Source organism: Otolemur garnettii, unplaced genomic scaffold, assembly GCF_000181295.1.
Source record: "Otolemur garnettii isolate 467f Iridium unplaced genomic scaffold, OtoGar3 scaffold00009, whole genome shotgun sequence".
In the NCBI taxonomy this organism is placed as follows: domain Eukaryota; kingdom Metazoa; phylum Chordata; class Mammalia; order Primates; family Galagidae; genus Otolemur; species Otolemur garnettii.
In genome coordinates, this window is record NW_003852404.1 from 9,698,485 (window position 1) to 9,712,936 (window position 14,452).

Here is a 14,452-nt window from a genome sequence, read left to right on the forward strand (position 1 = left end):
CTACAAATACACCCTGTCTTTTCAGCTTCCCTTAGACCAGTGGTTTTCAATCTTCCTAATGCCACAACCATTTAATACAGTTCCTGTGGGTCACAACCCACAGGTTGAGAACTGCTGCCTTAGACAAAAGGACAGCTTTCTTTTCTCAGCTGTTCTCTAAAGAGTAGCAATCAAGTCTTGTTGAATTGGGTTGGATACCATTTTTGTCAGAAAAATCACTGTGACAAGGGGATGCAAAGTCAGTGTTAGGGGCACAATATTTCAAATGGACTCTGTAGAATCAATGGCAACATAACTATGTGAATAAACGCTGTATCTAGAAGAAGGACCAATTAAACAGAGTAGGCACATTTGTTCAATATCCTTCTTCTCTCAGACAAAACCAACAAAGCAGAGAATGACACTAAACTTCCTAGTGAGGACATTGGAAAACCATGTTGATAAGGGGAAGAATGAGACAATTAGACATCCTTGACAGTGGCTTCTGTTATTTATATATATATTTTGAAAATGGTGTCAGCTATTTGCAGAGAAGATAGACAAATATATCTTTTATTGTGTGGTCTGTTTACTTTTCAGTTTCTAGGAGTATGATTCATCTAGGATGTCTTTATTTAAATAGATGTAAAGCAAAAAAATTATTTTATCAAACCTATAATTTCAAAGTTTAATTTCACGTGTATAATACTTGATCTCCTATGTACTAATCATACAGAACAGATGAAGCTTACTTAAATGAAGCTTCAATTTTTTCTGACAAATTTGGTTACCTAGCAATGCTATTTTGAAAATTATATTTTAAATTATATATACTAGTCTGCTCCATAGTGTTTTATTATATAAGTATGTTACATTGGAGATTTGATATTCCAATTTTTAAGAAACTATTATCATTTGTTTTTAATATTTTGGCATATATCTTGAGCTTAGATATGAACTCCACCACACTATCATAAGCAAAAACAGAATGAAAATTGATACCTGGCTCGGCACCTGTAGCTCAAGTGACTAAGGCACCAGCCACATACACCTAAGGTGGCGGGTTCGAATCCAGCCCAGGCCTGCCAAACAACAATGACGGCTGCAACCAAAAAATAGCCGGGCACTGTGGTGGGTGCCTATGGTCCCAGCTACTTGGGAGGTGGAGGCAGGAGACTCGCTTGAGCCCAGGGGTTGGAGGTTGCTGTGAGCTGTGATGCCATGGCACTCTACCCAAGGGGACAGCTTGAGGCTCCTGTCTCAAAAAAAAAAAAAAAAGAAAAGAAAAGAAAAGAAAATTGATACCTGCTGATGCTCCAGGTAGAATTAGTATTAAAGGAAGAATAGAAAAGAAGTTACTATTTTTGTTACTTAGAAAACACTGAATTTCTATACACAACAAACTATATCAGTGCCCCTCACCTTCATTTGTTGAGTTGTTTCTTTAGTGGGTTAACGATCAACCTGGTCACCTTCACATCCAATTTGCGACAAGAGAAGACATCTGTTCATTAACTAAAGGAAGACATCAGATGCAAGCTTAATTTAGTTTACTGTATAGAGTGATTGCACATGTATATTTATAGCTATACATTTTATCAACTGTTTTAAACATTTCATCCTGTTGATCCAGAGGTCATTTTAATTACAAGAGAAACCAATATTTGCTTAGAGCCTGATAAATGGTATGCTTGGGTTTGTGTGATTATGACAAGGAAGTTTTATAGTACAATTTCAGTGGCTTCCTCCATGAAAATGACTGTGGTTTTTGGTGATTGAAAATGCAATGTAAAGTAAAAAGTCTAATAAATCATATGTAAATAGATATACAATGTTCAGAAATTCTTAGTGACGTATATGGCTGGAAGAAATTGAGGAGGAAGAAATTGGGTCATCCACATACTCAGTTTTGTCCTGTAGGGTAGGACTGTACAGTTAAACTGTGCAGAAACAATATCAATTGAATAATGAAAAGAATTGAGAATACCTATCTTGAATAATAATGGAGTTCGTCTACCATTTTCAAATAACCCCACTGACGTATGAGAGTAGGCAGAAACTACTTGGAAGCTCAAAGCCACAACTAAGAAGCACAGGTGAGAGGAACAAAAAGACAGAGTACAAGAGAGAAATTTCTAACAACTCTTCTCTTACAGGTCAATGATAAAACTGATGGTTTGAAAGTTAATGGACTCCCCAGAAGTCGAAGGAATAGATTAAAAAAAAAATACCCCGACCCCCAAATCTCTCAAAAATTATTTAAATTTATTTATTTATTTTTGCAGTTTTTGGATGGGGCTGGGTTTGAACCTGCCACCTCCAGTACATGGGGCCGGCGCTCTAACCCTGTGAGCCACAGGCACCCATTGAAATTTATTAAGCAAATATTATGCTAAATATTAACCTCATCAGATGAGGAAAACAGGTTCAGAAGGTTTCCCATAGAACCCGAGTTTCCTAGTTAATGACAAGTAAACTCGATGATCCGTGAAATCTTCTTAAACTCTGAACTAGTATGTCTTGTTCACTGGCAGAGGTTTAAGACTAATTTCAGGATGACATGCAAGTTTTTAAAGCCTATCCTATTCATTTATCTATTTCCAGGAATGATTAATAACATCACTAACATATATCACTAGGTCTACCCCATCTGGTACAGAGAGCTTTGAAAAAGATTAGCTCTGTTCCAAGATAATTTTCAACACAGAGGCTGAGCACAGTGGCTCCTGCCTATAATCTTAGCACTCTGGGAGGCCCAAGTGGTGGGATTGCTTGAGTTTAGGGGTTTGAAACCAGCCTGAGCAAGAGCAAGAGCAAGACCTCGTCTCTACTACAAAATAGAAAAACTAGCTGGACCTTTGTTGTGGTGGGTGCCTGTAGTCCCAGCTACTTGGGAGGATGAGGCAGGAGGATCACTTGAACCCAGGAATTTGAGGTTGCTGTAAGCTGTGACACCATGGCACTCTACCCAGGTGACAGAGTGGGACTCTTGAAAGAAAGAAAGAAAGAAAGAAAGAAAAGGTAAAACTAAAAGACAAATTTCAACCCAGAAGCAGCTGAGTTTTATTTCCCAGCATTATGTTTGACAGCGTTGTCAACTTCCAGGGTAATGACCCTCTCAGCTGTGGGAAGGTTCAAATTTGAAGGCCATTCCTTGTCTGGGAATCACAAGAGGGCAAAATATGCACCCACCCTAATTAGGGATACAAAACTCAGCATTGTTACAGAGATTGGCAGGTCTCCAAGTAAGCTGACAATTGCACCAATAGAAAAATTGTCTGTTTTGTCCTTTACTCTGTCTCATTCAACGATGGAAACGTCTCATATTTAAAGTTATAAATAGTGTTTAAAATAATGGACTTTTGCATGAGTATTTATCAAATTATTTTTCTTACAAGCCATTAGCATCACACCATTTTCAGTACTAGATTTTGAAATGTCAGTGAAGCATTTTGTTCTATAACTATTTACTTGGAATCAAAGCATGCATTGGCTAATGTGCTACATGGAGTGAACTTCCTGAAAAGGCATTTGGGTATAAACATGAATGGTGTGTTGAACTGTTTATCTGTGTCCTGGAATGAGCAAAGAAGACTTCCTGGAGGAACTTAACAGGAAAATGTGGTATATGATTTAATAATAGCTTTTCTTAAATGTTCAAATTCTTCATTGAATATTTTCTTGGAATTACTTTTCTTCTTGGGATTATTTTCTCAATATAAAGGTAGTTGGGAGCCTAGAGAAATGAAGAAGAAAAGTACAAACAAATTAAAGAAGGATGTTTTCAAATAGCATTTCATTTGGTTTAGGGGAAGAAACATCACAGCAACAGGAAGAGGGAGCCTTAGGAACATGAAAATGAGCACAGAAGGAGAAGAGCCGGGATGACTCAGAGAAAGGAGAATGACACTCTTACAATCTTTCTTTGCTACCACTCTGACTTGAAGCTTTCCAAATACACGAAATAAGATAACCTATTAATATTTGTCCTGATGACCCTTCTAAGTTTATTTTAATTCGTGATGTACTCTTTCATTTTTCTACTGCATTTACAATGATTAGCTTCAAAGAGCCCCTAACGCTTCCTCTTGTCTCTACCTCTGTAAGGACATTCCAATGCCTGGGCTGGTAGAACTACCATTCAGACACAAGCACCTCCATTCCTTTCCGTCTCCTGCATGTGGAATCTCAATTTTTCTTTGTCAGGGAACAATCCTGCTCTTGGCTAAATCAGAACATCTGGATCCTGATCTCACGGCCCTTGGAAGATAAGCAGAATATAAAATTGTTCTGAATTCTCGATGTCTTCCCTAATAAGCATTTCATAAAAGAATGATAGTCTCTTTGGGGAATGAAAAAATGATTGAAATGATCACATTCAACCCCGGAAAAAAAGCTGTAATTCCGAAGCATCTGAGACAGAGGAGCGGGATAGCAAACAGTTTGGGGCCCTGATACTGATGGAGTGACAGAAGAAATCAGGCGCAGAAATATTGAAACGTTTGGCACTCAGAAAAATATTTATCTTGGCAAATTAGCAAATTTTTGTCAAACCACTGAAACAAGTCTATTTGGAAAACATAAAATGCTGGATTACAAAATTTTAACAGATCCAAATTTTACATGCGAACAAAAAACATCTGCTTACTCAAACGTCTTGCCCTGTCTCCTCAGGTTTAGAAAACATGGCTACACAGACCTGTCATTTTTCCACATAAAAGAAATATAGTAAATTATTGTAATGACCAGCTAATGTGAATATCTAAACTAATCTACTGGTTTGAAGGAAATATGTATTCAGAATGATTCTCTTTTGTGATCTCGACCTGGTGTCATTTGGTGCGGGAAGCTTTCCGATACGGAAAGACGAGCTGTATGTGCTTACTGGTAGGTTTTTCCTCATTAATACTTCTCATTTTCAGACAATTTACTTTGACCTTGTTACAATGTAAAGTATAGGCTTTTAACACGAGTGGACAGACATCTTCCAGTCCTTAGGAGGTTACCTCCATCCTCTTATGTTGCTTTCAAAAATTTAAAACTTGACAGAAAAGTTGCAAAAGCAGTACAAAAAAGTGTCTCTTATTGTATGCACCTAAATTCTCCAATTTTCAGCATTTCACCACCTCTCCTACACCACTCCAGAGGGTCTCATTCTGAGTCTTTCTCACACACACAGAAAACACACAACCCCCTCCCCCATACACACACACACAATCTGTAGACCTTTTAAATGTGGCCTTGAATTATTTCACATTTGTTCTAATAAGATGTGGGCTCTTTTATTACAAGTAGAATTGTGAAGAACAGAGTATGGAATTAAAAACAGGGTAGGGCAATGAAACGCTGCAAGTTTTTATTTTGACATCCAAGGCTAGGTCATAAAAATGCCCTGATACTTGTGAGAAAGCTCTGTAGTGTGTCAACTTGGCTAGACTGATCTTGAACTACATAATGCAGAATTTCCTTTCCTGTATGTTTTGATTTAATTTGGGCCATCAACGAGACTGTATGGATATTTGGAATAGGGAAGAAAAGCAGAGGCCACGTTGTGGGTCACCAAGGCCATTGCCAATCCACTGGCTAGTCTTAGTAGCATGAAACAATAGCTGTCTGCAGCTTCTCTATCTTTTCCAAGATCGTACTTGAGTTTCTGTGACTCTTAGACCTTGTGTGTGTGACTGTGTGTTTCTTTGCATGACAAGCAAGGCATCCCATTCCTATCCTGTGAACGTCAAACTTTAGCATCAGATACAAAGACAATAGCCTTATAGCGACTGCATAACCTCCTCCCCCAAGGTGCAAAGCCAAATTCTAGTAAAAACATTATATAATTAATATACATACATATGTATAGTTTGTATGTGTATAATAATATTTCTCTTATTTGATTGAAATGGAAGAGAATTTGGTGCCAGACTGGTCCTACAGAAATAGGGTAATAAGAATAACTTTTTTTCTTAATTAGTTCTAAATTTTCTGGGATAGATTTCTGATATGATTATACTTAAAGGCATTAATAACCTTTTTTTCCAGTGGTAAAGGGAATATAGGTAGTTCATGGCATGCTATGGCAAATATTTACTCCAAATATCATTTGTATGTGCCTAGAGTCAAGTACCTATGGAAGGCATGGCTCTGGGTAACTAAATATTTGCTACATTGGAACATTTAGTCAAAGTCGGTAGTATGATGAGATTAGTTGGTATATGAGTTAATTAAGCAGCCATAACAGACTCTCATAGCCTGGATGCAACAGAAATCAAATCTGTATGACCTCTAGGAGGTAATGAACCCTAGGGCACAGAACTAGGATCAGTGAGTCCAAGTTAGATGAAGAAAAGCTTTGGCCAAAGAACAATGACAAAAATTAACACTCAAAGCAATCCACAAATAAAATAAGGTATCTTAAAAACATGAATTTTCTGACTAAATATCTCTATGCTCTGGCTGAAGAACAACGTGAAGGATGTAGGAGTAATGGAACACATCTGAGAATCAGATTGTTCACGAGCTGTCATAACCGGTAATAACCCTGTCATTGACTTTGTGGCTAGAAGTTTGTAAGGACAGATATTTTATATTTTGTACCTATAAATTACCTGCCCATCTACAAAATAATGGGTTTGGAAAACATACCAAATTTAATATTTAAAGTATCTTATTACACAGTGAATGTGACACAGTTGTACCAGGAAGTGTTCCTTAGCTGCGGTCCCCATATCCAGGCCATGGACTGATACCTGGTCCAGGCCGTATAGGAGCACAACCCCATCTGTATTTACAGCTACTCCCTGTCACTCACTTTTTCACCTGGGCTCCACCTCCTGTCAGGTAAGTGGAGGTGGCATTTGGTTCTCATAAGAGCATAAACCCTGTTGTGAAGACTGTACATGTGAAGGTCCATGTCGCATGCTCTTGATGGAAATCTAGTGCCTGATGATCAGAGCTAGAGCTGTAATGACTCAGATCTTCCCAAAACCGCTCCCCCCAAATTCCCCATCCTGGGAAAAATTCATGAAACTGATTCTTGAAGCAAAAAAAGTTGGGGATTGCTGTTGGACGAGCATTATTACTCTTTGTACCTGTATCTCATTCCACAATAACATATGTGCAAAATTAAAAGGATTCAAAATGAAGTATCTCCCAATCATAATATTTCCTTTTACCATAAACATTTTACTATGTATTAGTTATAACCAACATTGCTGAGCACTAAACTCCACCAAAACAAAATAGCTTAAAGGAAACACCAATTGATTGTTTCTTACTTACCTATTGGTTTGCCGAATAGGTCTGTTAAGGTAGCCGTGCTCATTTGCTCCTAACTCAGAGTGGTCAAGTGTGTATCTTCAGGTGACAGGTTGGCTAAAAATAGACTGCCTGGCATAGTTAGAATGACTAGGCTCTGTTCACGTATCTTATCTTATAGGAAGCTAGCTAAGGCTTTTTCTCAGATCTGGGCAGAGTCCCAAGCAGCCAGAGGTGTGAAGGCCTCCTGAGGCCAAGACCTAAAAGTGGCACACCACCACTTCCACTGTAGTCCATGGCCCAAAGCATGTCACATGGCCATTACAGCAAATTGGTTCTGTCTCTTGATGGGAGAAGATATGAAGTCAAATTTCCCAGGGCCTGATACCAAGATAGTGGAAAAATGGGAAGCCTTTAGCACTCAATCTATCACATATACTGTAAAAGATTTGGCAGGCCCTGCTATGTGTATGGCAAGGACTAGTCTATTAATATAGTAAGAATATAAATGGATTAATTTTAGAATCATTTACTTTTCTATTATTTTTTCAGTGGCTATGCTTTGACTGTGTTTGAAAACTCAACATTAGATCTGTATTAGTTTTAATTTCCTACATAATGAATTATCCCAAATATAACAAGGTAAAGGACCATATGTATAAACATTTATATTGCCACACCATTTTTATGGATCAGGAATATGGAAATGACCTGAGTCCTCTGCTTACTGTCCCACGAGGCTGAAATTAGCACATCACCTGGGGGCTGGAGTCTCATCTGAGGTTTATGATATTCTCCCAAGCTCATGTTCTCCTTCATACATTTAAATTTCTGGGGTCCTGGTGTCTTTCTTCTTGAAGACCAGCAGTAGAGACAGTCTGTGACCTCCTGACCTATTTTGAAACAGTTTGCCTGATTAGGCACTACAGATAATTTCCTTTCAATTACCTTAAACCAATCAATTTGGAAGCATAATTACATATGCAAACTGTTCCATTTTGTCATATAACAAACATGTTCTAATCACAACAGTGTCATCCATCATATTCTTGGGCACCTTCCATAATTAAGGAAGGGGATAGATGGGGGAAGAATTCTTGGAAGCTGTCTTAGGATTCGGCATACCACAAGAACTATTATAAGATACTTCAAAAATTTTAATCATTTAATCACAATTTTACTGATCAGATACAGTCTGCCTATATGATGGAGGAAAAAAAAAGACAAGGTTAAGTTGATCACCTTTGCAGAGTGTTCCAATATCAATGAGCTGTATTGTCTGATGTTTATTAAAATCAGTATCTTTGATCAAGATGCGTGGCTAAAATTCTAATCTTAAAACTTAACTCTCGTGTTCTGTTAAATTTCAATGTTTTGGAGAGGTTGTCAAATTTATATAATTTGCAGAACTAATAAAATGACACCATGCAAATGAATACTTCTATGTTCAGGTCACCACAGCCAAGAGTAAGAAAAGACAACTGTGTATCCAATTTTTGGAAGGAGACTTCTATATAAAAACATGCATGATACCCAGAGTGGACAGGCAAGCAAGACAAAAGGTGACATATGTCTAATGTGATATGTAAAAACTCAGAGGAAATGAGATTATCAATTTCTCATAAATTTCAGTTTAAAGAAGACTCCCAAGAGCGACAGCTTCTGTTTGTCAGCTGCAGGCAAGATCCCCCATGGGGTGTGGAGAATCTGTGCCGGGACAGCAAGGTGAAAGGTGATATCCGGGCAGACTGATCTGTATTGAACCAACTCTGGTCCACACTTGCTGGAGAGCCTAAAATATTCTCCCACAGGACCCTTTGTCCATTTTCGAAGGTCTGGCGGCTGTCCCAATTGTGTTTCTGTGTTTCCGTGTGTGTCGAGGTGGGTTTGTGCATGTGGGTTTTGTGTGTGTGCATTTGTATGTGCATTTGCAGACTTATGTACATGAATGCTTGTGTGTCTGGATGTGCCTATGTGTATACATTTGCGGATTTTTCTGTTTTGTGTGTTAATGTATTTGCATGTTTGTTTTTGATAAAGCCACATGAAAGCAGCTATCATCCTTATAAACTTCCTCTTGAAGTAGTGACACATATCAAATACAGAAAAAAGAACTCAGCACAAAGAATTTCAAAAGAGATACAACATCAGAAATTGAAGTTTGAAAGCCACAAGTACAGGAACACACTAACTTTAGGGTGTGGGTTTATTCATGTTTTTATTTTAGTATGTTTTTCTACTGAACAATGGTTCCCAAAGACATTGTGGCAGGACATTTGCTGTTAAGGGACTTAAGACATTGAGAGGTTGAAACTGAGAGACTGAGAAAACCCTCTGTGGCCTGCAGACCTATATTTTTGGCTTACCAAGTGGTTTAAGAAAATGAAATTTTTTTAAACTGAGCACATGCTCTCAAATGTTCAAAACCCCAGTCATCCTCTATCACTTCACAAGGCATCCTTTACTTAGGGGCCCTGTGGCTGTGCTGTCAGCAAGACACCCAAATGTGTGATCTTTGCCTTATGGGACTAAGAATGATGGGGAGGTTTCAGGTTAAACCTCTTTAATAAAGGATTTTTTAAAATTTGTATTGCTCATAAAAAGAAAATTATAAAGATGCCTTAGTAGATACAAGAAGTATAGACATTATTATTTTATATATCTTACATAGGTAATCAGTAATATTCTATAGTTAATTTAGCTGGGTGTGATGGCTCACACCTGTAATCCTAACACTCTGAGAGGCTGAGGCCAGTGGACTGCTTGAGCTCAGGAGTTCTAGACTAGTCTGAACAAACGTGAAAGCTGATCTCTAATAAAAATAGAAAAAACTAACCCAGCGTTGTGGTAGGCTCTTGTAGTCCCAGCTACTTGGGAGGCGGCAGCAAGAGGATTGCTTGAGTTCTAGAGTTGAGGTTGCTGTGAGCTATGACGTCAAGACACACAAAAAAGATCCTCCACAGTTACCTTCCACTCACCTTCCTTGCTTCCCTTCTGTGGGTGAAATGTGATGATTATCAATTGTGTTCTGTGGCAGATAGTTTGTGTGTGAGACCCTCAGAAGCACTTCCTCTTCCTTGGAGTCAGATCATCCATCCAAATATTTAATGTCTTTCTGATTACAACTTTGACTTTTGATTCTATGAGAGAGAAGTTGCAGTTTGAATACTTAGATGGAACAAGGTTGCATGAAACCATCTGTAACACTTTCAGCCGACCACAGGGAGAGGGGGTTGCCATCTCTCTCTCCTGCCATTTGCAGGGAGGCCGGGCCTGAACTTTCTGTTGTAAGTACCTTGTTCCAGGAGAGCACTGGGGCCTGGTGCTATTATTCCCTTCACAAATGAATGCCTGAAATGCCTTTTTGGAAGAAAAGGATTGACAGTACTTTTTTTTTTTTTTAAATCTCTCCTGCGGCTACATTGGCAAAATCTTTTCTCCTGCTGTTTTTCCTGACTTTTCCCTCCCATCTCCTAGATCCATCTTTTTCTAATTATCCTCAACCAGAATGACTCAAAATCCACATATACCCCAAATGAAATTCTTGTGTGGGGGGGTGGCGGCAAAGAATTCAGAAATAAATAAGCACGCTTTATACTTTAATGTCATGGGAAGGGTAAGAAGAGGTGGGGGAGGTGTTGTTGAACAAAACATACAACACAACCGCATCGCAAAATGGAAAGAAGATTATTTTCATTTGTTTGGTACATTTCAACGAGCCTGCAAATTGAACAGGCCACTTTGTAGCTACAACTTTTTAGCCTTTTTAATTATCTTTCACATCCATGAGCATATGTGCAATTTGCTCACATCTCAGCTCTTCCCTAATTTCACAGACTCTCCCTCCCAGGCTTTCCCTTGGTTCTGAATGTCCCCATTTATACTCTACGTGTGAAACTTACCCTTCTTTTATGTGGTTTCTCTCCAGTTAGTTTTTATACTTAACCATTTTGTGTATTGTCTTTTATTATTTTTTTATCTTTAATTTTTCTTTCTTTTGAGAGTCTCACTTTGTCACCGGGGGTACAGTGCCATGGTGTCATATCTCACAGCAACCTCAAACTCTTGGGTTCAAACCATCTTTTTGTCTCAGCATCCAGAGTAGATGGGACTACAGGTCCTGCCACAATGCCCAGCCAGTTTTTTCCATTCTTAATAGAGATGGGGTCTCATTCTTACTTAGGCTGCTCTCAGATTCCTGAGCTCAAGCAATCCACCAGCCTAATTCCTAATGTGCTACTATTACAGTCATGAGCCCCCCTGCCCTGCTATATGTCATTTTTTTTTTAAGTGAAACTGGCAAGGTGGGTAGATTACCTGGGCTCGCAGGTTTGAGACCAGCCAGAGCGAGACCCCGTCTCTAAAAATCGCTAGGTGTTGTGGTGGGCACCAGTAGTCCCAGCTACTTGAGGGCTGAGGCAAGGGGATCGCTTGAGTCCAAGAGTTTGAGGTTGCTGTGAGCTGTGATGTCACAGCACTCTACCAAGGACTATAAAGTGAGACTCTATCAAAAAAAAAGTAAAACTGATAAGTCACTGTGACATTCCTGACTGAGTACTATTCACTCACACATGATTTATTTCTTTTTATTAGGGGTGTGTGTGTGAGAGAGAGAGAGAGGGAGAGTGAGAAAGAGAGAGAGATTACTTGCATTAGTAAAATTGATTGGTGGCACTTTTAGGTAAAACTGCTTAAGAGCCTATGGGGCTCTCAACTGTCCTCAAATGACGTGCTTTCCCCGCTTCCTATGCACGTGTTTGGGGACAGTATTAATTATATTTCTTGAGTGAAAAAATAGAAAATACGTTTGCTTCTAAGTTCCTCAGTGCTCTGTTTCCCATCGTCATTTTCTCGCATTTGGCCGTGCCATATAAGCTTGAGTCTGAACATTAATTAACCTTGCATCAACCTTTAACTAAGCTCCTCTTCCCATAGTGTGAATTCCACTTGTATTTGTGTTGGAAAAAGCCCAGGCAGGGTGTGTGTGTGTTTGCGTAGGCCAACCACATGTGGGTGGGATAATAAAAACAAAACCTCAGCATCACATACCTTGAGAAAAGGTGGATCAAGAGAGATAATGTGTGTTATAAATTAAAATGATCTCAGATGGAAATTCTGTGGCTATTATAAAAACATAAGAACCATCCATCTGTCAGCGCAGGGCTTACTGTAATGGTGGCCTCTCATTCTTCACATCTTAGCCTGACATAATCCCATCATTCTAGAGCGCAGCTCAGAGTTGTGACATTCCTTGTTATTTTCTATGGAAGTAGAAATTTTATAAGGAGAACAGTATTAATCAGGTTCTTCTCTGCCAATTGTTTAACATGGACAACATTTTGGGAATTTAAACTATCAAATTGCCAAACATTTTGAGGCCAGTTATCCAACACTTCAGATTAATAACGAAACTGTTAATATTTGTGGGAATTAGACACAATGCCTTTGTTGGTTTAAATCATATACCTCCCCCCCGACTACATTTAGATGCAGAGAGGTGAATATTCACTACTGAAGGAGGGGGCAATGTGAATTGTAAGAACAGAGTAGGCATGCTAAGGGACCATGCAGGTCTGGTACTCTGTTTCTGGTACCTTTCATGAGCTAACTGGGCTAATTACTTACATAATCCAGTTCTCAATTTTGTCAACTATGATATCATGTAATAAGATCTATCTCTAAAGGCTATTGGTAACCGGCCTAATAGAACTCCTTGGTTATTTTATGTCTTAATGAATGAATGATAATTATTACTTTTAGAACTATTATTTTTTGGAAAAATCTATATTATCAATTTATCAATTCTGTCAAATTCACCACTAAGTGAACAGAATTACATGTGTAAGAGTTAAGTTTATTGGCATAATCTAAACAGTCTAATGTCTTAAACAGTCACAGTAATACCGTGTTTATTTTAGTATAAAATCATCATTTTACCCACTTGGGCTATTTTTGGCTCTCTAATTGAACAGAAGAAAGGCCTTCCACCTGCCTTTCTAAAGTCACTGATCCCAGCAAGCTTTCTCATTTGCTGTACTCGCCTTAGCCAGCGCCTAGAAATTTTCTTAACCCATTTTAAATCTTAGTAAGATTTGACTATGACCTTCCCCTAAATGTGACATCTTGATAACTGAAAATTGCTTTTTCATTTTGTGAAATTCTACCAAATTTACCTCTTTACCTAAAGATGGTGTTGTGAACATTTAATGCAAAGCTCTCATTGCAGCTCCTGGTTCAGAATAATTGCTCAATAACTGGCAGATATTAGAGCTATCACATCATCATCATTAATTTCTTTGTTGGCTTTTTTCCTGTCTGACCTATAGTAACAATGGCCTCCCAAGTATCCATTTTGGTCTTTTAGTCTTTCTTCATTTAGTTCATAAGAAAATAAGCCACTCATGGAAAGTTTACTGTCTTATATTCATAACATTCAGATGGAAATCTCCAGGCTCAATTACTTACTAAGATTTCAGTTTTATATTCCCATCTGTTTCCAAGATCTCGACTCAAACACAATATCCTGTGATTGTCACAGCAGAACATGTGCACATTGACCTGGTTTCCCTCCCAAACTGTCCCAATTGCTTGATGCTTTACTCGTCCTAGTTAGCTGGTCATCTTTAGCTCTTTCATCACCCACCTCTCCCAAGAGACAAGGAGACAATATTGTTCTTGGATTTTTCCTTTTTATTTATTTGTTTGTCTATGGATGTTCTTCTTATTCATATACTCTCTTGCTTATAATCAAATCAATGCAATTGCTTTCTTATTGTCCCCTTTAATAAAATTTCATTACACTCAACCCAATTCTTTATGGGTACTGTTTTAGGAATGATTTTGAATGCTTTTTTTTTTGTTTATTTGTTTTTACTTGCTTGCTTTCTTTGTTTGTTTTAGAGCCTATGAAGTTCTCTTAATGTGGCCCACACCACATTAAAGTCATCTATATAATTTCCAGGTTAAGTATGTATGAAACGTTTATCTATCCCATCAATCTACCTACTGCTGCTTATCATAAAACAGTCTCTTTAAAAAATGTTTGTGGAGAATCAGGCACTATGATAAATCAATATGATAAATTTCCAGCTGCTGGAGAGCTCAATGTACAATGAAGGAGACAAAGAACCAGGTGATAACTTCAAAATATACAAAAAGAGTGATCTGGAAGGAAAGCTTGGAGGAAAGAGAGACAGTAAGCTAAGAAGAGAGGGATAAAATA

General features: G+C 38.2%; 1 pseudogene; it reads left to right on the forward strand.

Moving 5' to 3' along the window:
• The first annotated feature begins 4,781 nt into the window (after positions 1-4,781).
• Positions 4,782-14,452, forward strand: part of LOC100959499 — a 17,991-nt pseudogene continuing 8,320 nt past the window's right edge.